Source organism: Natator depressus, chromosome 2 (genome assembly GCF_965152275.1).
Source record: "Natator depressus isolate rNatDep1 chromosome 2, rNatDep2.hap1, whole genome shotgun sequence".
Taxonomy (NCBI): Eukaryota; Metazoa; Chordata; order Testudines; family Cheloniidae; genus Natator; species Natator depressus.
The window spans coordinates 92,074,040-92,101,288 of NC_134235.1; the positions used below are offsets into that span (position 1 = coordinate 92,074,040).

At 40.5% G+C, this 27,249-nt stretch overlaps 1 protein-coding gene across 5 annotated transcripts in view; it reads right to left on the reverse strand.

Annotated features, from left to right (window-relative positions):
* Window positions 1-27,249, reverse strand: part of LOC141982516 (cadherin-19-like) — a 175,583-nt gene that overhangs the window by 109,535 nt on the left and 38,799 nt on the right. Inside the window, exon 1 of one of the 5 annotated variants that reach the window (XM_074944698.1) lies at window positions 19,352-19,428. The exons of the other annotated variants lie outside the window; for them this stretch is intronic. The gene's annotated coding sequence lies outside the window, so the exon portion shown is untranslated. Of the gene's footprint in view, window positions 1-19,351; window positions 19,429-27,249 lie in introns of those variants that run through there. 5 annotated transcript variants of the gene reach the window in all.

A 27,249-nucleotide genomic window follows, 5' to 3' on the forward strand; every position in this document is an offset into this window, starting at 1 on the left:
GAATTGCGGCCTTGTTCATTACTTGCATTGGTGTAATTAATCATTTGTGCAAATTAATTTCTAGATGCACTGACAGCAAAATATTCATTCAGCTATTCACTTCTGATGATTTGATATTTGCACTGTGAGATTACTAACTTAAATCACACGGGGCTGTTTTTATTTCCTGATCAAATGACCTGACTTTTACATGTCCCTATCTTTTTTTTTTTTTTTTCCCCTTCAAGAAGGACATGTCTGTGGATTTTTTACTTGAACTAGTCAATGGCTAACTCTTCATCTGAGGATCAAGAAGTTGCTCTAGATTTAATAGATTTCTTCTTGAATTTGGCAATTCGATATTTTGCAGGTTCCTCATTAGAAAATGAGATTACAGGATGCCTATGCTGGACTTGGCATAAAATTTCTTCTTCACCTGATAGCTCGTAAAAGTTACTTTTGACAGAAGTCTCCCCTGAAGATGATTAGGAGGTGAAAGGTTTTCTGTTGATATGCTTAGGTTCCCCTCTAGCCTTTAATCTGACCCATTGAGCACATGCTAAAATACAACTTGCTTTGTCTTGACTAGAATGCAGAGCATGTTGGAGTAAGTTAACTAACATGATCTAACATCACACCTTTAAAGTTTAGGCTAGACCAGGATTTAAAGTCAGATTTTCCTTCTTACTTCTGAAGTGGTAGTTCTCGGAAGGAACTGTAACTCCCTAAGAAATGTGAATCTGCATCAGATTCAGAGCATGTGAATAGGTGCAAAATACCATCTGACGACACAGACTTTTTAGAGCTTAAGATGTCTGTCTCCAGAACTGTCTGTCACATCACAGCACTTCCTTAAAGAATAAAGTGAGAGGTCTAGCCTCTAGCAGAGGACCTGAAGGGCTACACATGTAAGACTATGCTGTGAAAGCCCTCTTTCTGTATCTGCAAAGAGTGGAGATATACGGATGGCACGACAGTGGTATGATGAGATTTGCTGCATTAGAAATACTTTTGCTCTTACTATTTGTGTCATCCTTCATTATTTCTCCAATGGAGATGAAAGTTAACTCAGAACCAACAATAACGTAGAAATAGGCAGAGCACAGCGATATTCTCACTCATTGAGGAGATGGGAAAAGGCTGTGGACAGAAACTGGTGATGGGAATTTACCTAGGCTATCTACACAGACCTGCAGCCAGGAGTCTAAGTTGCTGTGCGCTGTCACAGTTCAGGGCAACTATATCTGCATTTCCCCTTTGTGGTTCAGCAAGGGCACTCTGTCTCAGGCTTCCAGCTCCTAGTCATTGACTTTCTTGGGTAGAGACCCATGTCTGTCTCTCTTCTGACCAGAGTATTTTCAGGATGAATGGTTCCTTGCCTTCACTGTGTTACTCTGAGCAAAAGATAGGGAGCCTAAACAGAGACTAATAATAGCATAATTGTTGGCAATTGCTCCATCACAAAGTACTTCCTATGCATGCACATTTATTCTTAGGATAAAAGCATTACAGAGAACATATATTAAAAGAAATAAAAGAATAAGCTTACCAGAGTTCCCTGCAACTGTCTCCAACTTGGGTTCTTAGACCTCACTACCCTCCAAGGGGTCTTTTCTATGGTCACAAGTCCATAACACCCTCAGGTCAGAACTACAATACTCATGAAAAAATTAGCCCATCCTTTACACCATTCAGGGGTCCTTTATCTGGAGTTTTCAGCAGCACGTAAACAGTAAGCAATGAGTTTTTCCTCAATGCACAGCTTCAAAACTTGGAGGGGGGTCATTTGCATTGACTTCAACACAAATATTTCTTAGGAAATCCACTTAACAAATATTGTTCCAAAATCCTTTCAAGGTCCTACTCCTTCCCAGAGATTGCATTAGTCAATCTACAGGAGAAGTTACATACTTTCACAATAAAATACACACAATTGTGTTTTTAATACAATGGACCCCAAAAGTATTAAGCTTAGTTAAATAATGTTTATCTTAATTCCATAAGGTTTGTCCAAGACACTGCAGAATATTGTCATATCTGTTATATGCGCATCAAAGTTGTATCTACCCTGTGTAAACCCTGCTGCTGTAGTGTCGCTGTGTTGAACTGCTAGGATTATGTTAATGTGAACTAGGTACCTTTTAGTTTGCTCTAGCAGGGTCTACGTGGGGCAGTTACAACACACTTTAGTGCATGCTACAATTCACACTTCCATAGTCCTGACTGTGAGGCCATGTAGATGAGCCCTAAGTAGGGCATGCTAAGTGCATACAGAAGAGAAAGGAACAATAGGAGGCTACTGGAAGTTAGAGGTTAACAGGAAAGAAAGTAAAACTGATTAAATGGACTGGCCAGCTATGATAAGCACACCTATCCCATGAAATGGGGAACCATTGGCCAGAAGCAGATAAGCTTGCAGCAATAGATGGCACGGAAAGGTGGGCTAGGGTAAGCTGCACTGTGTGCACACCTTTCAAAGCTATGAAGAAGTTAAGCAAGTTTTTTTGCTGCCTTAAAATGGCCATATTGAGAGGGAGAGGGCTTCCCATGACTGTGAGAGGAAATCTCCCAAATAATTTACTCTGAGGAGAACAGAACATCAGCTCCCAGACTGTGGTCAAAGCAAATTAGCTCAGCGGCGACCACCAAATTGGGGGACGACTGATTGTATGAGAAAATAAATGGAACATTAAAGTAAGTTCTTGGCAATAAAGGGTAAGAACCACATAAAATCACCCTGGCTATGTGTCTGGCTAGTGATGCACATCCCAATGTGTTTTACTGATGTATAGATAGATAAAACAATGATTTTTAATACATCTACTAATTACCACCAGAACTTTTTGTTATAAACATTCAAAGTAAATAATTAGGACTGCCATATTGTGACAAATAAAATTACCCTGATATCTTTTCCCTGAATCTCACAGGTCACAGTCCGCTACTTCCAACAGAGAGGTATCTCACAGAAAGATGGTACCTTTCAGCAGCCACTGTCACCTTGACTGTTGTCACAGCTTCCCTCCAAGGCACATGAAAGACCTAACATCAGCTATCTCTACAGGGGAGAACCTCTGCTTGCTGACAGTAAAATCTGTATCACAATCAAAAGGAATAGGCAAACTAGTTCAGCTACAGTTAAGCAACAACCTGAACATTTGCCCATCACTTTTGAAACAAATGTTTTTGAAGGTTGGAAGAAGCTGAGTTTAAAAACAAATGAAATTTTAATTTTCATACTAGTGAATATTACCTGGGGATTTGGGGCAGGGGCGGGGGAAGGGGAGAGTGACAGAATTCCAGCTGATTTTTTTTTTCATATTTTTACCTGGCCAGAAGAAATTTTGTATAGCGAAGAGCGCTGGATATTTCCAATACGTGCTTATCTGGATAGTTAAAATAAGGTGCCAAAAATGGGTACTTATTAAAATCACTAAATAATTTTGAGGGTTTGTCCATTAACCAATCTTTCTAAACAAACTGCAATTCAACCTCATTCCACCCTTTTGCCAGGGAATTTAATATTGCATTACTGTTTAAATATAATGAAATGAGACCTTTTAAATGTTTTTATTGTGATGGCTTAGTGGGTTAGGGTTAGTGGAAGAGAATTGCAGCAGAAGTTTGTTTAAATATTCAGAATAGAATAATTACTCTGTATGAAGAACTCAAGTTGTTTTCCCACCGGTTAAACAAGCATTGGCTATAACACTTTCTTTTGATGAAAGAAAATGACAACTGGCAACCTTTAAAAAATAAGATTTTAAAATAAAACAAATTAAAGCAGGACAAGCTCTCAATTTAGCACAATAGAGGGCAGGCATCACTGAAAAACTGCTTTCTAATGATACCACTCTGGTAGATTCATCCAGCTGTATTAGTGATTGTGATGTTTGTATACCCCACACTGTAGAACAAGGGGCTAAGGAGCAGATCTGGTTCAGGCAGTGCTGCCGTGCCACACCTGCAGAGACTGCACAAGCTGGAGGTGAGGTTCAAAAGAGAAGCAGAGCCATTTGGAGAAGGCAGGGGGTGGAAGGAAGCTCTCCTCTGAGGTCTGGGGAAGTACTGCCTGGAGTTCTCATTACCTGAGGCCTGGAGATCTCATTGCCTGAGATCTGGCAACACAAACCTCATATAGCTTGCAGAGGAGAGACTAGTGAGACTGATTGCGAAGGTCAGAAACTTTCTTTGTGGTTCTTTAATTTGCTGTGGGAGAAAAAGTTATTCTGCAAGTCTGGAGGGTCCAAGCCCATGTTAAACTGGGACCTAGGGCTCTGAGCCCAATTGCTTTCCTGTGTGCCCAGGGCCCCAGCTTGACTAGGGTTCTGGAAGTCCTCTGGTTGTATCCCAAAGTTCCCTGTGGCAGAGGAGCAGCACAGTTGGCCAGAAGTGCCATTACTGCCTGGCTGAGCATGCTCCCCATTCCTGCTCCTCTCCTGGTAGCAGCAGTTCCGGCTTCATCTCCTCCCCACTGCTGTGCAGAGCTTGCCCAGAGCAGGGAGCAATGCTGACACGTGGGAGGCACCCCTTAGTTGTACTGAGCCAGGAGCCTTGCCACTCCCCTTTCCTGCAAGGCAGCTGCTTGGCGCCTGCTCTGCTCTCTGGCCCTTGCTCCCGGCCTTCCCCTACCCCTCTCGGGGCTGCATATGCAGAAGCACTTGGGCTTTCAGCGCAGTAAATGGGAATCAGCTCCAGTTAGATATATCCGGTTACAGATATATATGTAAAGGGGAGTTCGTCAAGGAGGGAGACAACTTGTTGCTCCCTCGCCTGACTACTAGGCAACACCGATAGTGAGTGTTCCCCTTTACAGTGGACTTCAGAAAAATCTGTATGTATTCCTTGCCCATTATGTGGAGGTTTCACCATAGTGAAGGATGTCTTAATGTGGGAATTTTTGGCATCCCAAAGGAGACGTCAGACAAATCTTTTTTCCCCTTCAGGGCAAAAAATGTGATTCAAACCTTATAATTTTTCTTCTTGCCGTGTTTGTTTAAAATTATCCTTCTAAAGTACAGAATGGGCTGACTATACAGAAAGAGAGGCTTAAATTGGATTTCAGTGATGGATAAGCTTTGTGCTGGGCCTCTGCACAGAGTTGAATTTTACACACTGAACATAAGAACCCTGAAACTAGAGCAGAGTATGGAAAAGAATGAGTATTGCACCACAAACAAAGCTGCCTTTTTTTTTTAATTTTAGGAAGATTTATGGATCTTAGAGAAGGTGAAAAAATAAATCACAAGTGCAGCATGGTCATTAGAGGGAGAGAGAGAAAGAGGGGGAAAGAAAATAATCACTTTGTAAAACTACTGAACATTTTGGCAAGAGGTTAATGGAAACCAGTCAAATGGCCTCCAAGTTTCCCCATTGCTGGCAAATTGATGTGTTTTATGGCACTGCTCTATAAATGAGATCTGTCTCTAGAAATGCAAATAGTTGGCTAATAGATAAATTGTCAATACATACTGATCCAGAATATATTAGCATCTTTCCTGGATTTTGAACAGTGCCAACAGAATGGGAATGTGGTGTACACTGGAATTGGCTTCTTGTGTGTATGTCTTTACATGGTGCTTTTATCACTGTGCAATGAGCAGTATTAGGGAAGGTTATCCCCAGGAGTTTCATTCTTAGAAAGGGCTTTAATCTGATGAATTCTCAGCTCATCAATAATACCAAAAAAAAAAAAAAAAAACCTCAAACAAAAAAATGCCTCTACATATTTATTTAACCTACAGTTTAATAGAAATAGTATAAGAAATTGAAGGATATTTAGATACTGACCTAATATGCAGGTTCAACTTTGTTCAGATGGATGCACAATAAAAGGAAATATATACACACACACATTCCTGTTTCATATATTGCAGGCAGTGGACACAGTGGAAGTCTATAAGTGTAAGGATTACTTCAGGCTAGAGCAGCAGTCCATGCTTTCCAAGGATAGGGAGGGAGAGGACCCTACATACAGACCAGCCAATGGGTCCTAGCAGAAATAGTGGGAAGGTGCATTACAGCCTCTTTAAGGGTTGTGTAGTGGCTGTCTTCCCCTGGATTCTAGTAGATGTTGAGCCTGACCCTAAGTCAACGAGAATCTCTCATTTCCTGGTGTACATAAGAATGGCCATATTGGGTGAGACCAATGATCTATCTAGCCCGGTACCCTGTCCTCTGACAGTCACCAGTGCCAGAGGCTTCAGAGGGAATGGACAGAACAGGACAATTATTGAGTGATCCATCCCATCATCCAGTTGCAGCTTCTGGGAGTCAGAGGCTTAGGGACACCCAGGGTTTCACTCCTAATCATTTTTGTTTTCCTTCTTTGTACTTTTTCCAGTTCTAATATATTTTTGAGATGGTTTGACCAGAACTGCACACAGAGTTCAACGTGTGGTCATACCATGGATTTATATAGTGGCATTATGATATTTTCTGTTTTATTATTTATACCTTTCCTATTCGTTTCTAACATTTGTTAGCTTTTTTGACTGCCACTGAACACTGACCAGATGTTTTTAAATATTTACCCATGATGACTCCAAGATCTCTTGAGTGGTAACAGTTAATATAGACCCCATCATTTTGTATGTGTAGTTGGGATTATGTTTTCCAGTGTGCATTACTTTGCATTTATCAGCACTGAATTTCATCTGCCATTTTGTAACCTAGTCAGACAGTTTTGTGAGAGCCCTTTGTAACTCTTCTCAGTCAACTTTGGACCTAACTATCTTGAATAATTTTGTATTGTCTGAAATATACTGTTTACCCCCTTTTCCAGATTGTCTGAGTATGTTGAATATCTCTGATCCCAATAAAGATCCCTGGGAGACCCCACTATTTACCCCTCTCCATTCTGAAAATGGACCATTTATTCCTACCCTTTGTTTTATGTCTTTTAACCCGTCACTGATCCATGAGGATCTTCCCTCTTATCCCATGACTGCTGACTTTGCTTAAGAGCCTTTGATGAGGGACCTTGTCAAAGGTTTTCTGAAAGTTCAAGCACATTATATCCACTGGATCACCCTTGCCTGTATGTTTGTTGACCGCCTAAAAAAATCCTAATAGATTGATGAAGCATGATTTCCCTTCACAAAAGCTGTGTTGATTCTTCGCCAATATTTTATGTTCATTGATATGTCTGATAATTCCATTCTTTACTATAGTTTCAACCAATTTGTCTAGTACTGAAGTTTGGCTCATTGACTTGTAATTGCCAGGATCGCCTCTGGAGCTTTTTTCAAAAATTGCTGTTACATTAACTATCCTTCAGTCATTTTATACAGAGGCTGATTATCTATCATATCATAGTTATCTATCATAGTTAGTTCTGCAATTTAAAATTTGAGTTCATTCTGAACTCTTGGATGAATACCATCTGGTCCTGGTGATTTATTACTGTTTAATTTATCAATTTGTTCCAAAACTACCTTTAATGACACCTCAATCTCTGATAATTCGTCAGATTTGTCACCTAAAAAGAATGGCTTAGAGGTGAGAATCTCCCTCATATACTTTGCAGTGCAGATTGATGCAAAAAATTCATTGAGTTTCTCCTCCACTGCTTTGTCTGTCTTGAGTACTCCTTTTGCACCTTGATCATTCAGTGGTCCCACGGATAGTTTGGTAATCTTCCTACTTCTGATGTACTTAAAAAAACATTGCTCTAAGCTCTTGTCTTTTGCTAGTTGTTCTTCAAATTCTTTTTTGGCCTGCCTAATTATACTTGTAAACTTGACTTCCCAGAGTTTATGCTCCTTTCTATTTTCCCCAGTAGGATTTGACTTCCAATTTTGAAGGATGCCGTTTTTGCCTCTGCCCACCTCTTTCAGTTTGTTTAGTGATTGTGTTTTGGATTATGGCCATTGTGCTTGTCTGAGATACACCATCCCAATGCAATCACTGGGAGGCATTGTATCTGTGCATCTCCCTTTCACAATATAGCTTGAAGCCCTTATGTTGAATAAAACTATTTCCCTTTTTGCCCTTCTGTTGGTAATGACATCCACACAGCCAAATCCTACCTCCCCCATTAGAACTATTATAAGCAACAAGTATTAACAATAAATCCAGAAACCATAAATTGGTCAATTATCTTTAGCCAAAAGGTGTGCATACAATATGCAATATCAATGGATGAATAACACAATAATCCCATTTCCTTATAGATAGGATAATTGCTTTAAGTAGCCACCGCAAGCTGTAACTTCCCTTGTGACAAATCGGACCCCTTCCCTTGGTAATCGTGACAATCAATTTCATTATCTGTTTTTTAATATTGTTCCTTAATTGTGTGCATTCATGTACTATTTATGTTTTTCCTCCTCCATCTTTGACTCTGCATTTCCATATTGTGGAATCCTTTTTGAATGGGGATAGGAGTTTAATGAATCACAACAAAACATAATTACTTTGGGAAAAGTGTAGACTTAGTAAATGTGTGAAAATTCTATGGAAATGGTGCATAACCTTCTTAATGAAAATAATCTGAACATTATAGTGTAGTCATGCCTTTCCAAAGGTGAATCTTTGTTTTTCTAAACAGTGCAATCAATATTGCTATTATGGAGTGCATTGTGTCAGAAAGAGAACATACTCAAACTCTGTCACTCTTTCCATTCATTGCACAGGCTAAAACCCAGGGGAATGGGCTCAGGGCAAGGGAATCTCCTGAAGAGTCCCCTTTCAGAGGGGATTCCCCTCTACATTTTTCTGCCAGAGGTTGACCTCCCCCCCCCCCCGGAATATGTCACAGAGCCAATTTGGGACCCCTGTATATCCTAAGAGAGGCACCAGAGACTAGAGTAATTCTGCTCCACCACAAAAGTTCTGGCCCCTGGTTGTTCCACTGCTTCCTGGTAGAATTAAGCCATGCTGCTATGAACTCCCTCTTGCTGCACCAGCTGCACCTGCACCCAGATCCCTCCTTAAACAGGGATCCCTACTGCTGAGTTGTTTACTAAGTTGGACTGATTGTAGTTTTATTTTCTTCACAAAGGTTACCACAATGAGTTAATTGAAACTAGGTTAATTTGATTTTTACAAGAATTAGTATAGTAATTAGTTTGTGTGTGATTAATCCCAGTCACACTTGAGAGCTGGGATTTCGTTTTGTTTTTACCCAGAAGGCACATCTTTAAATTGCTGCATTCTTCATACCTAGTTCAAACTGAAAAGATTACTAGTTGAAAGCAAAGAAAAATAAAGGTTGAGATAAACCTGTTTCCCTATTGGAAACAGGCTAAGTGGGATTATTTCAAAGGAAAGAGTTAACGCTCACACTCTTTCTGCATTAGGTTACCTCCTACGCTTGGAGGTAGGAGGTTGATTCCCACAAGAACAAATGGATATAAACTGGTCATTGGGAAGTTTAGACTTGAAATTAGACGAAGGTTTCTAACCATCAGAGGAGTGAAGTTTTGGAATAGCCTTCCGAGGGAAGCAGTGGGGGCAAAAGATCTATCTGGCTTTAAGATTAAACTTGATAAGTTTATGGAGGAGATGGTATGATGGGATAACATGATTTTGGTAATTAATTGATCTTTAAATATTCATGGTAAATAGGCCTAATGGTCTGTGATGGGATGTTAGATGGGGTGGGATCTGAGTTACTACAGAAAATTCTTTCCTGGGTAACTGGCTGGTGAATCTTGCCCATATGCTCAGGGTTTAGCTGATCGCCATATTTGGGGTTGTGAAGGAATTTTCCTCTGGGGCAGATTGGAAGAGGCCCTGGAGGTTTTTCGCCTTCCCTTGTAGCATGGGGCACGGGTCACTTACTGGAGGATTCTCTGCTCCTTGAAGTCTTTAAACCACGATTTGAGGACTTCAATAGCTCAGACATAGGAGAGAGGTTTTTCGCAGGAGTGGGTGGGTGAGATTCAGTGGCCTGCGTTGTGCAGGAGGTCGGACTAGATGATCATAATGGTCCCTTCTGACCTTAGCATCTATGAATCTTCACATTAGCTTTCATTGAACTAGTGTGCTAAAATAGTAGCATAGCCGGGGTAGCATGGGCAGCAGCTAGTGGTCGCACAGGCCACCTGTGAGAAGTACACACCCATGAGGTTCAGGTGGTCTTGCACTCAGCATAACTAGCTCATGCTGTTGCTCACCGCTGCCTATACTACACTTGCTACTGTACCATTTTTATCACCTTCTCTTGATGAGAGCTATTGCGAGTATGACTACACGAGCTGGGAATCACAGCCCTAGCTCTAAGTGAAAACCAGGGATTGGCAACCTTTGGCACATGGACCACCAGGGTAAGCCTGTGGCAGGTCTGGATGGTTTGTTTACCTGCCGCAGTTCGCTGTTCCAGACCAATGTGTGCTGCGGGAAGTGGCGCAGGCCGAGGGATGTGCTGGCCGCCACTTCCCACAGCCCCCATTGGCCTGGAACGGTGAACTGCAGCAGTAAACAAACCATCCTGGCCCACCAGTGGATTTCCCTGACAAGCCGCTTGCCAAAGGTTGCCGATCCCTGGTGTAGACATACACTTACAGCCAAAGTAATTAGCAGAGGTGGGAGTAAGAAGTGCCCAAAAGAAGTTGTAAGCACTGAAAATAGAGTTTACAGAGTGAGCATTATCTTAGATTTCATTTTCTGTTTTTTTCCCAATTTAATTTGCCAGCATCTCTACCACCTCTTCCTCGTTGTTGTTTTGCAAGAAAGGGCAGACCTGGCTTGGACATCTACCTCCAGATGGGGGGTCACAGAACCTAAATGCCAAGTGTTGCAACTCTGAGTTTAAGTTCCCTTTGTGGATCTAGTGTCCCATGACCAAATGGATTTGAGCTTCAGAATTCTGGCTTCACCCTTGTAATAATTAATAGTAATATTTTCATGAATGGATTTTTCATCCTGATGAATGTCATTGCAGGGATCGTTACTAATGAATTAGCATTTGCCAAAGTTTACCACAAAAATGAACCTGAAATACCACAAGTTTGCCCTGTACTTATAATAGATTTTAGAAATAACTGATATTTCACATACCACTGAGTAATAACTGTTAACAGATGCTGCCATTTGAACAATATAGGTCAGATTCTCAGATGAGGAAATGTTGGTCTAGCTCCTTGATTTCAATACAGAGGACGCTGCTTTAAACTAACTGAGGATCTTGAAATAAATGTGTATATAGTACAACTGAGATGCAGCAACCTTAAAGTTTCCAAAAATAGATGTCCAAATATACAACACTGCACAATAGGAGTAGGGAGGGAACATTCTGAGGCAAACCCAGGTGAGATGGGATCTGTAATAATAGAATAATCATCCACATCACCTATATAGTGTTTTGCATTTACAAAACATATAATCATGAACTATTTATTGTCAATCCAAAGGAGACAAGACTTTGGTTTTAAAGATATCATTCTGTTTTCTGGAGTTCGAATGGCTGGAGTCTGTTCTCATGTAATGCTTACAAAGTGAATATGTTATAATAGGCAGTATTTTACCAACAGAGGGGTGAAAACAAACAAATGAACAAACAAAACAGGTGTATAAGGCTGATATGGATGTTTTGGAAAAGACCATGAAGATACAATTACAATATAAGACAGATTCTGTAGCTGGTTTGCAAAGGACTACAGCAAACTATTAATGGAACGCTGCATAAATGAGGAAAGTGACAGTAAAGACAGGAGATTCTTAGGTGGCTTTCTGCCAGCTAGAGCAGAACAGTAAAGAAACAGAAGAAGAGGCACAGAAAAATAGAGCCAGATTCAGTCTCTGCATTAGGCAGAAATCAAGCCAGAAATAAGTGAGGATATACAGTAGCAAGGCTGTAGGAAGAGTGTGTGGGGTGACTATATTAAATTAGCAACAGACGGCAAATCATTCCAAGAATAAACCAGATGGAGAAGTTGCAACTGGGTCATCTTGGCCACCAGCCAGATGGAGAACCAGCTAGCGTGGCAGCCAGGAGTGGAGGAAACCATGCTAGAAGCAAAACAGCAAGGTCCCAATCAGATTAAGAGCTAGCTACCCAGCAGCAAGGTCACTCCTGTCTTGGGAGACAGCCAACTAACCACCAGCCAGATGGAGAACCAGCTAATGCAGCAGCTCGGCCTACTCAGTTCCACAGTCAGTCAGCCTACTTTGCAAACAGCAAGGTCAAGGGATTTCAAACAGTGGAAAAGCCTGAAATGAAAAGATGGCTATTATTATTGTTAAGCAGGTCTACTTCAAGATGTCTGAAAGGGCATAGGGATCCAGTTAGCTAAAAACAGTATGATGCTATTATAGTGTGTTGGTTCAAGCAGGACATTGGCTATCAGGAGTCCTGAGCTCTATTGCCTATTCTGCCAGTGATTTACTGTTTAGCCTTTTTCAGGTTACTTGTCTGCCTTATAACTCCTGAACTGTAAAAGAAGGGTAATTATATTTACCCATTCTGTAAAGTACTTTGAGAATCTCAGATAAAATTCTTCGTGGGCTCAGTCCAAAGTCTGAAGTCAGCCCTGTATAACTGCAAAGTATTGTTATTGAGATGTTTTTGTTATTCTAATAAAGAATCTGGACTTCATTAGAAAAAACAGATTAGCACAAGAATTTATCAGTTTTTTCTTAAAGACAAAAGGGTCTGATTCTGCTCTCACTTATTGTATCTAATGCAGTGGAGTTACTGGTGTAAAACAACAACAGAGCAGAATAAAGCTGAAAAAATAGCTCTAAAAATAGAAAACTTCACATTTTCTTCCGAGAGGAACACTGTTCTCTCTTTCTATTTAATAGCTTATAAAATATTCACACTTAAAGATAAAAACTTTTCCTTACACGCGCGTGCGTGCACACACACACACATGTTGGGATCCACTTAACTCCGACAGGAACCTCTGCTTATATCCAAAGGTAGAATTTGCACTCAGTGTCTCACATTGATGCAAATTTGTACATACCTTTAATCCAAGGGTTTTTTTGCTTTAAATTGTTGCTATCACTGATTTGCAGTGGGTTTCTTATGAGGGAAGTAGTGGCTTACAGATGTAAAGCTTCAATAATTACAGGGCCTATCACAGAGAACAAAATGGAATGGCATGTGCCAGTCTAAACTCTGCCTTACAAATATACCTTAAGCCTGACCTGGAGAAAACACTGCTCTAATGTCAGTCTATTTGCTTGTTCAAAAGTATCATAGTTTATTGGATAGGGTCTGGACTGGAAGACAGGCAACCTGGATTCGGTTCCTCTCCCACTGACTTGCTGAATGGCTTTGGACAAACGAATCTGTTTTGTCTTGATTTGGCTAAGCAATTGGTTAACTATATGCATGTGCTTAAGGCCATCCCTATTTAGGAAAGTATTTAAGCATGTTTTAGTTTAAGTGTTTTGCCCCTGTGCTCCACTGTCCCAGTCTACAACATGAAGACAATATGTCCCTCTTTTGTGAAGCAGTGTGAGATATATGGATGAGAAGAGTTATGTAAGTGCTTAAGTTTTGTTGTGATAACCTTGTTTGGTCCTCTAGCAAGGTTGCTAAAATTTTATTCACATGCATGCACTCCCCTTCCTGCCCACTGCCTCAATTTCAAAAGAGACGATTAGTCTCTAATTTCTGTTCAGTTTAGAGATTTAACAGAGAAGTCAGATATTTATAGGGACAGTGCTTTAATCACTTGTTAGATTAAATCATACACACCACATCTTTATTGAGACAGTATAATTCCTTTGGTAATTTTTAATACCTGAATTATAAACTAAATTCTCTGAAATATAGAACATAAACATTTTTGCTTATGTCCACTGATTCAAGTATAAAGTGTTTTTGTTTTTGTTTTTTGGTTAGTTGGTTAACTGGTTGGTTTCTCTCCCCCCCCCCACCCCCTCTGATTCATGAAGTTTTTCTGCACATCCCTAAAGGAACATTAACAGCTTTTAAGTATTTCTGCTTTAACCCAATCAATCAACAAATAAAGGCAGCTTTCACTGTTAAACTGACATCTCCAATGAAAATTATACTATTTTGTCCCTGTATATTCCTGTTAAAGAATCTCTGCAGCAATGCAGCAAATGAATGCACAACTAACTTGGCTCATTTCAAAAACTACTGTGCCTATGTAAAGAATTTTACTTCAGTAAAACCATTTATAAAAACCCTGTAATACACAGTGTTTGTGTGCTGTTCCCAAGAAGTACAGCGTCACCTCACAACTACCGGCCCTTGGAGTGAAATAGTCTTCTGTGTCTGCTGCAGATCAGCTCCCTAAAACGAACAGCCTATTGCAGCACAGCACTCCCTTACAAGACTTTGTAGACCTTGCACTCTCTCTGTACAGGTAGTAACAGGTTCCTAACCCCCCAAACCCTCAGAGCATTTCCTGTAATGTCCAGCCCCTTAGCTAGGGTTTCCAACTTTCTAGTTGCACAAACCAAACACCCTAGCCCCTCCCCTGCTCATTACATTCCCCCACCCTTACTCACTTTCACCAGGCTGGGGCAGGGGGTTGGGGTGTGGTGAGGGCTCTGGCCTGGGGGCACTGGTTCTAGGATGGGGCTCAGGATGAGGGGTTTTGGGTGCAGGAGGGAGTGCTGGGGAGTGGAGCTGACCGATTTGGAGTGTGGGAGGGGGCTGCGGGTTGATGTGAGGGGGTGAGGGCTCTGGGGTGGAGCTAGGGTTGAGGGGTTCAGGTTGTGGGAGGGGGCTCTGGGCTGGAGCAGGGGGTTGGGGTGTGGGCTCTGGGCTGGGAATGCAGGGTTTGGGGTGCAGGAGGGTGCTTCAGGTTTGGGGGGGGGGTCAGGGCTGGGGCAGGGGGTTGGTGTTTTGGGTTGGGATGTGCGTGGGCTTACCTTGGGTGGCTCCTAGTCAGCGGCACAGCGGGGGGCTAAGGCAGGCTGCCTGCCTGTCTTGGCGCCACGCTGCATGCACCCTGGAATCAGCCAGCAGGTCTGGGTCCTGGGGGCGGGGGGGGAGGGGGTCATAGATTATTCTGAAAAAAAACTTTGCACTCAGGACACTCAAGCTCCTGGAGTTTCTGCTTGATAGCATATCGTGATACACTGTTTATCGGCACTACAGTTATTTACAAGAACACAGAAACCTATATTGGCTGAGGTGAGTGGTCCATTTAATACAGTCTTTGGTCTCTAACAGTGGCCAGTACCAGGTGCTGCAGAGGAAGGTACAAGAAACCCTTTAGTAGGTAGTTATGGGATAACCTGGCCTCTGTATCTTCCTAATCCTCAATAGTTAGAGTTTGACTGAAGCACAGAGCCCTTCCAGGTTTCATAGGCCTGGGCCTGAACAGAATGCAAAGACAGAAACCCTTTGTGGGGAGTGGGATAGATCAACTGATTAATAATGAACCCCTTCCAATAACGGTGAAGATGTCGGTTCAAATCCCACCTATAGTAAATCAGTAGTGTCCTAAAGTCATTGTTACAATCTGATGGCCTCTGAAGTGAAATGAGTTGGTGTTCTGAACCACGTCTTAGTGGATAGATGGTCAGTTCAAAAAGACTAACATGACAATTGGTATCTTTGTGGCCTCAGGAGAAAGCCCAAGACAGAAGTGGGCATTAACAGTCTCCCACTTGGGAAGTGCCTCTAAGAAAGGATTGACATGGACATATTGCAAAAACTTTGCATAGGTTGAATGTTTACTTCCTTTTTTATTTTGAGCCACACTGGGACATCCATTGCTAGCCATCAGAAGTAGGTTTCTCAACTTTGACAACATGGTACACTGATTATGTGATTGTGGTTAAGGCTCTTCAGCAGACTGAAGAGTGCATGTCAAGATACTTGGAATCAGAAGCGGGAGAGGAAGCTCTGCTCCAGTGCAATCTCTTTCCCTTGTGGCTTCTGAGTTCCTTTCCTCTTACTGCACCTGAGTCTCCAGCCCATCTGCCTTCTACACAGTGATTTTTTTCCCCCTGCCTTTTTTTCTCAAGGGATACCCTAGCTCTGGAACTCTGGCTAAGAACTGGATTTCTGACCGCAAAATAACAACCTCCCCAGCCCCAAATATCTGATGCACAAGATTAATGGGAGCTTTTTTATTTGTTTCAAGAGGGTCTTCATCAGATCACTAGATAGCTAGATAAATGGAGAATCTAAAATAAAATATACATTAGTGATGTCTACAAGGAGAACCATGAAGAGCTTTACTAATGTCAATGGGATTGTGAAAAAAATAGTTTCTGCAGAAAAGGACCTAGGGGTTACAGTTGACGAGAAGCTGGATATGAGTCAACAGTGTGCCCTTGTTGCCAAGAAGGCCAATGGCATTTTGGGATGTACAAGTAGAGGCATTGTCAGCAGATCGAGGCACGTGATCGTTCCCCTCTATTCAACATTGGTGAGGCCTCATCTGGAGTGCTGTGTCCAATTTTGGGCCCCACACTACAAGAAGGATGTGAAATAATTGGAAAATGTCCAGCGGAGGGCAACAAAAATGATTAGGGGACTGGAACACATGACTTATGAGGGGAGCCTGAGGGAACTGAGATTGTTTAGTCTACAGAAGAGAAGAATGAGGGGGGATATGATAGCTGCTTTCAACTACCTGAAAGAGGGTTCCAAAGAGGATGAATCTCGACTGTTCTCAGTGATAGCAGATGACAGAACGAGGAGTAATGGTCTCAAGTTGCAGTGGGGGAGGTTTAGGTTGGATATTAGGAAAAAACTTTTTCACTAGAAGGGTGGTGAAGCACTGGAACGCGTTACCTAGGGAGGAGGTGAAATCTCCTTCCTTAGAAGTTTTTAAGGTCAGGCATGACAAAGCCCTGGCTAGGATGATTTAGTTGGGGATTGGTCCTGCTTTGAGCAGGAGGTTGGACTAGATGACCTCCTGAGGTCCCTTCCAACCCTGATATTCTATGATTCTGTATGAGTACCGGGATGTGCTATGCAGTACTCTTGGCAACTATTGACCTCAACAATAACCTTCAAGATTTGGGTTCAAAATTACTCTAGTCCATATTGATGGATCAGGTGCCACATTAGTCCCAGAGGATTGAAAAGTTTTCAAGTCCAATGTATGTAAAGTAGTGAAAAGGTCCCTTACCTTGAGCTATAAGCTCTCTGCAACTAGAAACTACAGCAGAGGTGCTGCTGAAAGTTAACTTACTTACAAAAATGAGAGCAGTCAAGTTGGCCACGTGTGTCAAATCCATAACAAGACCCCATAACTAGGAAATTAATTACTTTTGCTCAGCACTGGGTGCCAGGGGGTTATTTACGACAAACATCAGTGTGGCTATAGTATGACTAAATGCAATACTGATTCCCCAAATTCCCTTAGAACCAAACTCCATGTAGAATTCGGGGATTGTTTTATTTCTTATTTTACAAGTCTTGAAAATGTTCTGATACTAAGAAACAAAGTCAACCAGTGGGTCCTAACCTGGTGAAATGTTCTGATGTTAAATATAGCCTGAGACTGAATTGAAGTGTTGACAATAGACTTCTTTTTAATTTTTTTAATGAATTAGGAAACAGTTGGTATATAAAACGAACAGATGTTAAATATCATTATTACAACATTACCATGGTTGTAATAATATTTATCTTGTAATAAGCAATATATAAATAAAGAGTACTGCCAGAGCGAGAAAGGACCTGCGCAGAAAATGTTCTGATTCTTAAGGATAGAGAAAAAAAGTTCTAGATTAATACTAAGTGAGATTTTTTAAAAAATGGTATGTGCCCATAAATCATTAAAAGACACACCCAGTCTTTCCTCATTAAAAGGAAAGTAGAGATTGGTACCATTAGAACAGAGAAGGAGCCTTATGTACATAAATCAATGCAAAAGTTCACTGAGCCCTCAGAATGTAGAATTAAGAACTGTGAGAATGAAGAGTTTATTGCATAGTGCTAAATGGGAGAGAGCAGATCCCATTGGCAATGGAGCAGATGACAAACATCATTATTGTAAACATCATTATTGTGAACATCAGTATCATCATGCAAGTTATATACACATTCTAACCGGGCAAAGGTAAAACTCCGAAAAGGAAAAAAAATCACTCTTCTGCTAGCCAAGAAGAGGTAAAGAGCTACATTTCCCATATTCAGCTGTAAATGTATTGTCTTGGATTCAGTGTCCAATTCAATAGAGACTTCATAGGAGCTATGCCAGTTTACATAAGCTTAGAATCTGACCCAGTGCAGGACTAATAGCAAAAAAGATAAAATTCTCCAGTAGAAGAAATTTTCTCAGTGGAAACTCAGAACAGAAGGAGTGATATCCTATTGAAGTCAATTATAATTTTTCCAGTGACTTCAATGGTGCTAGGATTTCATCCAACCTCTCAATCTGGAAATTCTACAGTAGAAAAATTGACAAAACAGGTGGAACTCCTCACTAGCCTTGAGAAAGAATTTAGGAAAATGTTTTGTCTTGATTCTTCAGCCAGATACTCATTCTTCTTACATACGCTGCAGTTATCTGTTCTGCTGTATAACAACATTGGCAACAAAAGAGAATATTTTACAAGAAGAGTTTCTTTTAGGGAACATGCAGGGTAATAATATATTTTGGTAAAAATGATCAGATAACAGGAAAAACAACTTAGTTACTTTTTTAATAAGGCTTTACAAAAAAAATGCATGGCATTCAAAATTATTGTAGGACTATATAGTCCGCTGTTTGGAGCACAATGTATCCGATGTAAATCAGCCCCATTTACTTCAGTGCAGCTTAGTCAATTTACACCATCTGAGGATCTGACCTATTTTTCCAAGGATTAAATATCCCTGAAAACCTTCAGCATATTATATGCTCAGGATTTGGTGCGATATCCCAATATTTGTATTTCTTCCCATAATTTTTAGTATTATTCTTGGTAATACAGTTTTATTTCACGTTTGATTAAAGGACAATACTTTACTTTCACTGAAGAAGCCAAATCTGTAAAGGGAAAAATATGGTCGTGCAGGGGAGAAGAGACTTGTATTTCACACTAAAGTACTGTAAGTGGCTCATTTAGATATAGTTTTGACATATGGGCTAAATTAAGGCTCTAAATAGTGCAATACATCTTTTAATGCAAAAGGAACAGCATAAATGGGGACTCAATTAATGAGCAGAAAATAAAAGATATCTGGAAAGAGCTATACATTGCTTACTAAAATAAACTACCAAAATGAATACATAATGACTCCTGTAGCTCACTATCATGTCCTCCAAACCACAACACTGATCAGTAAAACAAACAAAAACAAAACATGATTATACCTCAGGTTGTGGGGTTGGGTTTTTTGTTGTTGTTTTGTTTTTGCACTTGCTGAAGCTACCAGGGTGAAAACAATGATGGTTCAGTGTGCTGGGGACAAATTAAAAAAGCTTTTAAATTGCCAACTCAGACGTATATCAGAACAGTGTGTGGAGAACGTTAATGCTTTCAATCTCACCATCTCAGGCCTCTCTTCCTTCCTCCCCTCCTTCTCTCTGAAGTGCAAGTAGCCATTCATCTGGCTGCTCTGAAATCTTCAGTGTGGAGAGTTGGCTTTTGCCCTCTCCTGTTATAAAGACTGACTGCCTCTCAATTTCCAGCTCCTGCAAGAGCAGTCTGTTCTGCCCTTCGCAGGCAATGCAAAGCAGACAGTTGAGCAGGGGGGTGATGAAGGCCACAACGAGGCGGGGAAGGTCCTGGCCTCTGTCAGAAATCAAACAATGGCAATTTGACAATTTGTTGCCTTTTTCCCATGGCGTGGGGCTCTTAATCACAAGGTAGGAAATTACATAATTATCTGTTTAACCACAGTAAGCTTACTACAACTTCAGGTTTCATTTCCTGCCTGTAAGTGTTAACAGTGCTGCACATTATCACTTTGTGAGTTAAATAATCCACTTCATGCTTCAGCGATTTTACCTGACATTTAAGAAGGGGAAAAAATAGTGGTGGATTGTGATTGTGAATCATGATTTAGCATTATCACTCCAAATCAACTATTTTACTGGTTGGTGGGAGACGCTCAGTCCTCCAGATGTGATAGCAGCTAACTCCTTTTTTTATTTTATTTTAATAATCAAATATAATTTTAGTGCCTCACAAAACCAGCACACATTACTAATTGTATTGGACAGACACAAACATATACAACATAAAATTGCAATATATTTCCTTTACCTGTCCTTTCCTTTCTATCCACTTGCCTGAAATATATCTGTGGACCTTATTAATCTCTCATGATATTTGTAATATCCCCTGGGTCCGTCTCATTTCCCCCCCTCCAGTTTATCCAAAACTCTGAGCCCAACACTTCACCACTCTCAACCTTGAATCCTGACATGGCTTCTTAGATTTTTATTGCATCAAATTCAATATTCTAATCTTTAAAGCTTCATCTAATTTCACCCCACCTATATTTCTGCTCTCATTTCCTCCTGCTCCCTATGGACCTCACAGCCCTCTTTCCTTATTGCTCTATGTGCCAGTCTCTGTAATACTGCTTTCTATGGCTGAAGAAGTGTCTCATTTCTTGCCCACCAGGGGCTTTCTCTTCACCCAATCCTCTCCTCAAAGCACATTTCTTCCTTGAATTCTTCTTCTATTGTTCTTCTCTGCACAGCCCATATATTGAAATCCCAGGGGCCAGAAACTGCAGTTCTAGAGGGTCAGGGAAGGCTAAGTAAGTCTCAGTCTGCCCTACCTGGGACTCGAGAAGAACCATATTGTTCTGGAGCTCTATCATCCTGACAGAGGCACTGGCAGAATCCTACTGGGGCAGAGGAAGACTCTAGTTGCTACATAATATTGCAGCCTCACAGTCCTGGATTCCATCCTGATACATGGGCGTATAATATGGTGATCTGCTCATTTGTGACTGCTTGGAGGGAGGCAAATGAAAGAGCAGTAGCAGCACTGATATCAGTCAAGAGAGATCTACTCCTATGACCTTTAAAATGTGGGAAGCACCCTATCCCATTTTTGGAGTGTTTTTTGAGGGTCAAAGAAATCCAGTATGGTTATTTTTATACCTGTCTAGAAGATATTTCCATTTCATGACAACTTTTGAGATGTAGAAATGTGGTTTTGCTCTGCATGGTTTTTGATTCAGGTCTCTCTCTTTCTCCCTGTGTTCAGAAGTGATCAGAATGCCCTGGGTCTCGAAAACCTTCCTGATTAATCATAACTGGTACCTCTTCTCAAAACAGCACATTTCCATGAAATTTTATTTGGTCTAAAATGTTCCAACCACCTCTACTCATTTTCTAACAACTGGTTTCAGAGTAGCAGCCATGTTAGTCTGTATTCGCAAAAAGAAAAGGAGTACTTGTGGCACCTTAGAGACTAACAAATGTATTTGAGCATAAGCTTTTGTGAGCTACAGCTCACTTCATCAGATGCATTCTGAAAGCATCCGATGAAAGCATCCGATGAAGTGAGCTGTAGCTCAGGAAAGCTTATGCTCAAATACATTTGTTAGCCTCTAAGGTGCCACAAGTCCTCCTGTTCTTTTTTCTAACTACTGTTCCCCAGCTACAGTGAACTTTGTCACTGCTTTAAAATGATGGTGTCCTTCTCTTAGAAGTACACCCCTATGGTAATATTGGAGCTGGTTTACAGTTTGGGGACAGACACAGGAAATATTAGTGCCTTTCTGATATTCCTGGATGTGTCACCTACCTGAGGCCGCACTTCCAGTAATGAAGTCACTCAGGATAAGCCTTCAGATATGTGAGCATTTGGGGGCTTATGCACGGGTACTGTTATGCTGGGTACTTTTGCACTTTTGGGTATTTCAGTGATAACCTTCACTCTATGCTGGTTTCTGGTACTGTTATATACCGGGCAACAAATTAGACATAAGTTTACAATATGACGTGACAGCAAAAAAAAAAGCTAATACACTTTTGGGCTACCTACATATTGTTCTGAATTGGGAGAGAGTGCAAACATACCTGGAGTATAGTGGGAACTGCATTAGCAGGGCGATATTCACAAAATGGAAGGGGTTCAGAGAAAGGCAAAATAAATTATTGGGGGCTCTGAGAAATAATTCACAAGAAAAGAGTATGGGACAGATTGTCATTCCAATTAAGGACCCTTAGACCACTCTGAACCCCTTTACATTGACAGACTGGGCCTTAGAGGGTTAAGTCTATGCAACCTGCTTAAGTGCTGATAAAGGGAAGGGACAAGATAGCAATCTAAAACTATATGAAGGGTTTTATTACAAAGGAAATAGAAGAATTATTTTGGCTAATACAAGACATATAAATAGGAGAAATGGATTGAAAATAAAATGTAGAATATTAAAGCTGAATACCAGGAAAACATCCAAACAATAGGATTATGTTAGACTCTAGGACAGTCTTCCCAAAGAGGTGGTGGAAAATTTACTGCTTGGGACATTTAAAAATAAACAAAAGCAACATTTAATAAGGAACAACCCAACAGTGGCAGAGTAATAGACTGCAATACCTGACTTTGCAGCTAGGGAAATATAGGTTGGGTATTAGGAATAACTTTTTAACTATAAGGATAGTTAAGCACTGAAACAGGTTACCTAGGTAGGTTGTAGAGTCCCTGTCACTGGAGATTTTTAAGAACTGGATAGATTGATGATCATCTGTTGGGGATAGATTAGGTAGACTTAATCCTGTTTTAGCACAAGGGGATGGACTAAATGATCTCTTGAGTTCCCTTCCAGCCTGACATTTCTATGATTCTATGACTTCAAAGGACTTTGAATATTCTAATATTTTAAAACTATCTAATGAAACTGTGAATGTTCTTCTTGTCCATATAAATGCCTAATCTTCTTTCTTTAATTTTAAAAAAAATCTTGCTATGCTCTTGGCCTCAATTGTATTTTGTGGCAATGAAATGAAGTATATGCTTAAGTGATATTCTGGGTCAGAGTCAGAAAGTTTAGCTTATTTAGCTCTGTCCTTCTGCTGGGGACATCAACTGCTTGAAGATATATTTCTTTTCTTGTCCCTATTCTTTTCCTCTTGCTGTGTCCTATCACCACCAGATAATATGATGCCGTGTCATCATGTAATTTGACGTCAAGACCTGTGAGGACAGCCACTAAAATTGGTGATGTCTTCCTCACATTTTAATCTGTTAGCCACTGTAGGGGCTGGATCTCATCTGAAAATCTGACTCCTTATATTCTAATTCTCAGTTTTATAACATCAGGTATATTTACAGTTTTTTCTAGATCATGTCAAGGGCTCACACATGACTTCTGAGGATTTCACAGCCTCACACCTTTATTCGCTAGGGACCAGGGACTCAGAACAATCAATGGTATTCCTTTCTTCAGAACAAGTTCTTTCACTACTGAACTTGAATATTTTAGAAGTGTTCTTGAGGTTTATACTGTTGTCAGACAGAAATTACAGCTGTAGCAACCTATCAGTGAATGTGCTGTTCATTCCTACACTAAGTTAGCTATGACAAATTTATGAGAGGAAAGAGAATGCTGAGAAAGTGAAATATGTTTCAAATGCTCATATATACATTGTATTAAATACTTTTGAGCCAAAAAGGAATACCCAAATGCTAGGCTTATTTGTGCTATACAAGTTTATCCTGGCTAAATAAAAGACCTTGCATAACTGCTGAAAGCTCTTTTGCTTGAAGATAAATAGTCTGGTGCCAGTGATGGAATATATCCTAAAGTGCTCAGCATCAACAAACATTACTATCATAGGTATCTGAGTGAATTTGTGCATCACATTAGGTTATTTTTATGTCAGCCCTGCAGATATACGATTCCTCCACTACATATTTCCATTTAGATTTAATAGGTTATCTTTAACAAGTACACTTTTTTTTTTTCTTTCCTGGAATTTTTCTGTTGTGGCAATTGTTACTGGATACAATCTTTTTTTCTACTGCACCTCATCTGAGTTTGGCTAACAGTTGCAAGGGAGCATATATTTTTGAACTGTCAGTAAAGCAACATTTAATAAAGAAGACCTTATCAAGGCTAGAGTTGTCCTTATTTTTCATACTGCTGTGAAGCAACATGACAGGCTAGGAGGAGGAATCTTGAAGTGCTAGTCACCTGTGTAGAAATGAATAACCAAGGGACAGAAGTTGAGTGACCTTTGTCTGTTATGTGTCACCATGCTGCTATATCAGTGGCCAATGTTAGCAGGGTACAAGCTGCTGCCTTAGTGAGCTAGTCTTCCTGTTGCTAGTGTGTGTCAGCTAGTGCTGTAGAATGTAAAAAGAGAAGATGGACTGGAGATTAATGGGCAGGGGGGAGAGTTAAATAGAAATCTCCAAAGAATATGAGTCCTGGGAGAAGTAGTGTTAGTCTAGCAGGCATTATATTTGATTTTTACTTGGTTACATTATCTGATTTTGCTGCTGAAAATAATATCTTACATTTATATACATCCTTCCATGCTTTGTGAACTGTAATGATGATGTTAATATAAGAATCACTTAATCTAATACTGAAGCTCCGCTAGCTCTGGAGTGAAACGCAGCAACATCTGAACAGTGCACAGCAACACTGTATAACAACAGACAAACTTGTTTCAGCTAATTGCTAGTGTTCTGAGGTAATACTAAATGCATTTGTCACAAAACACCCAAGTCAACCTTTGTTTAGAAAAAGAGTCAGTGATCTTTGTTAAAGTTTCAGTGATCCTGGACACAGGTTGAATTCACTTCTAGGACACCAATCTCCAACAGGCTCTGGACCCATATAACTCTCTTCTATTTTCTAGATGTTGAGTCTGGCAGGCTACAGTTCTTTTGCTGGACAACATTTTCAGAGATAGGGTTGGGTTGCTGGCTGGCCCCGTCCTAAATTCCATGGATGCCTGATCCATAAATATTGGATCAGTCCTAAACAAAGCCTGGCTACATGATGGCATACCTGTTACAAAAGGTAGAACCTTTGTACTCACAGCTTTAAAAAACCTCAAGGCATATGAGTAGCTAACTGGCTTTTCTGTCACGCTGAATCAATCTAAAGCAACAACTAAAAGATTTCTCTAGTGATAATGGAGAATGCTGTGACTGCAGAGAATGCTCTACAGCCATTAGCTCTAGAATGAGCCCCAGGCTTCCTTCTGAATAGTGAAATGCTTTTTCTAAGGCAATGAGCAAATAATTATAATTTAACAGTTTCACAAACCTTTTGGGGGCCTTTTCCTACCTGCCCAAGATGTACTATTTGAATCCTAAAGAATGAACAAGATGGGAGACTCCTTACCTTTTTCCTAAATCTGTTTCTTGTTTTTCACTCTCTCTTGAACCTGAGGCACAAAATCAAAAAGAGGGATAGACTTTTTTTCCTCATTTGAGCTCTGCACATTAAACAAAACAGACTTTTCTACAATTCTGCTTTCCTAACTACCAAAGAGCACCATGCTGGAACAATGACACACATTGGATGGGATTACTTAAATGAGTAAATACTACGCAATGTGAGTAAAGGCTGCAGAATCTGACCCCAAAATGGTGAAAACCCTCAATGTTGATTTTTGTGCTGTGGGCAAAATGATCACCCACTCTATATTCTTCCAGGTAGCCAGCACCTAACTCTTCTGCACAGGCTACTCGGAGTACATGTAGGTCCATATGGGACTGTGCAGATAGTGTCTTCAGTGGGGCCTCTTCTCTCTGCTCCACAGTGTGTTGGCCAGTGCCTTTGAACCAAGTTGGAGGGGAAAATAATCTATGCCAATACTGGAATGACCCAGAATACTTTTTCACTGGAACAAGAGGGGAACCAAGTGCCATATTGTGATTCAGAGTTTTTCCTGAGTCACACTATGATCCTTAGTTTGCTCCTGGTGCAGCACAGCTGCATGCTGCCCCTTATTCAGTGCTTGTGGCAAAGCTGCAGTCTAGTCCTATGTGAGCAAGAATCATGCAAACTAAATTTAATAGTTGAAATACATGTTTTTAAAAAATTACTTCTGAACCTTATCTTTTCCCACAAACAGAAAAATATAGCCCTGCATAGATTTCCTTGAACATGCCAAGGATCAGTTAACCAAAACTGTAGTTTAGAGGCTAAGACACATAAATTGTGTAGAAGTTGATTGACTTTATCATGAATGTGGACTCTTATCAATGCTAGCAGGCATCTGGCTGTATTCACTTTGATTTACTCAACTGAGCATTTATTCTACTGAGCATTTTTACAGATGTAAACCTGTTTTGCCAAGACAAATGGAGTGGTAAATATAATAAACTAAATGCTCATAGTAGGAGAAAAAGGAATTGTCAGGGCGCTAGTTGCAGAAGAAAAAAGCCCATAAGATACACCCTTCATCTTTCCTAAAAGATAGACTCCAAAGACTGAATTAAAAATAAAAGCCTTTCTGAAGAAGAAGAAAAAGAAACAGCTAAAAAGATGGAGGGGGCAGAAGGGAGGGGGGAAGTAAGAGACAGCCCTGCTGAGGTTAAGGTTCCTTTTTCCCCCACAAAAGGCAGCTCAACAAACAGTGGCAGATGTCACCCTGACAGGGAAAGTGGCAAGCGGCCATCTCAGTTCTGTTTGTGACTTTTTTCACAAGAGTCAGGCTGCTTTTTCCACTCCATTCAGCATGTTTGTGAATGCTTGATTTGCTCAGAAGACAAAAGAGGGCAAGAGCTCTAGAATTCAATAGAAGGTCAGAATGGCAATCTTTTTGCTGGGTCCGGCTTCCTTTTATACTCTGACATCTGGGGCCTATTACCAGAACAAATTAGAGCAATTCAAACCACCAGCAGGGGAAAGAGAGTTTTCTGTTTTTCATACAGCATAGCTACAAACTCAGGAAGGGGAACTGGGGCTCCTGACAATACAGCGTAGCAATAGATTTGCTACACTTGTGTTACAGACATATACTGCAACAAATGTAATCAGTGATTAAGTAAAAGATGTCTGGTCTTCAATATGTCCCCCACAAAAGGAAAAGAAGAAATAATTAAACTGATGAATTTGCACTTAATTTTCAGCCTGTTACAGCATGAAGCTCTAACTGTTTCAAGGAGTCACATTAGCAGAATCTATAACATGGGTCCCCTTCCCCCCATCTGGCACATTAATATGTGTGGCTTGTGAAATTTCATTTTCTTCTGCATTCCAATAAATAACAAAGTATTATACTCTTAGTTGAAAGCGTAACTTTACTTAATATGTCTGGAATGTTATGCCAATTGGTGATGGTAAACATTTTCACATATTTATCCTTCTTTTAATTGTGTTTTTCAGCATTCCGCTTCGCTTTCTCTTAGAAGTCAGTCTTCAGAGCCAAATTCCTTTTACTAGCTGGGAGCAGAGACAGGGACAGTTAACACTCTTTCTGGCTACATTGGCTGGAGGCAACAACGGGTCTTAAA